The sequence below is a fragment of the Poecilia latipinna genome, unplaced genomic scaffold (assembly GCF_001443285.1).
Source record: "Poecilia latipinna isolate Pla-1442-1.1 unplaced genomic scaffold, P_latipinna-1.0 Scaffold18, whole genome shotgun sequence".
Taxonomy (NCBI): domain Eukaryota; kingdom Metazoa; phylum Chordata; class Actinopteri; order Cyprinodontiformes; family Poeciliidae; genus Poecilia; species Poecilia latipinna.
Genome location: NW_015112634.1, coordinates 236,063 through 236,791, shown reverse-complemented (window position 1 = coordinate 236,791; position 729 = coordinate 236,063).

Here is a 729-nt window from a genome sequence, read left to right as displayed (position 1 = left end):
TTTTTTTTTTTTTTTTTTTTTGCCAAGGTCAGGAAGTTAGGAGCAGAACGATTTTTTTTTTCTCCCACTGTTCCCCTCTCCCAAGTATGGTAGTGTGCACTGTAAGGTGACTTTGAGTGTAAATTCAGTTCAACACTCAAGGCTTTGCTTTGGTTGCCATGTAAGGCTGAGCAGTCTGTCCCCCCGCCCCTGAATGCAACAGAAACTTTGCAGTCCATACCATAGTCGACCGTCCCGACAAATCCCAATGTTTGTCCTCCAGGCAGCTGAGACTGGTCTGCAAGGTTGACAGGAGAGCAGTTGCAATATTGTACGGGTGGGAATTCTTGAAGAGACAAAAGAGCAAAAAAAAAAAAAAAAGTTCATGATTTATCATGAGTAGGAGGTTCCAGTGTTTGATGTTTCCTGGCAGCGGCGTCAATGTGCCTATATATGAAGGGTCCCGCTGATGGACTGAACGTTTCCGCTTCTCTCCGCCCACTTGCATGCGTATCTGACTTCTTCGCTGTGGTTTTGTTGCCCCAATTTTCACACCATTTTCTGTCCCAGTGCTGTTGCACCAGTATGCACAACTCTAACGCCGGTCCCTTATCTCACTTGCGTCAGCGGCGTCCCCCCTGTGGCTTTCTGGAGTGCTTGCTGATGTTTGAAAACGACGGTGATCCAAGTTGAACAGGAAGCTATTGTGAGCAGGATTTGGGCTTTAGGCGTGCGGGCAGGCCATAGGTC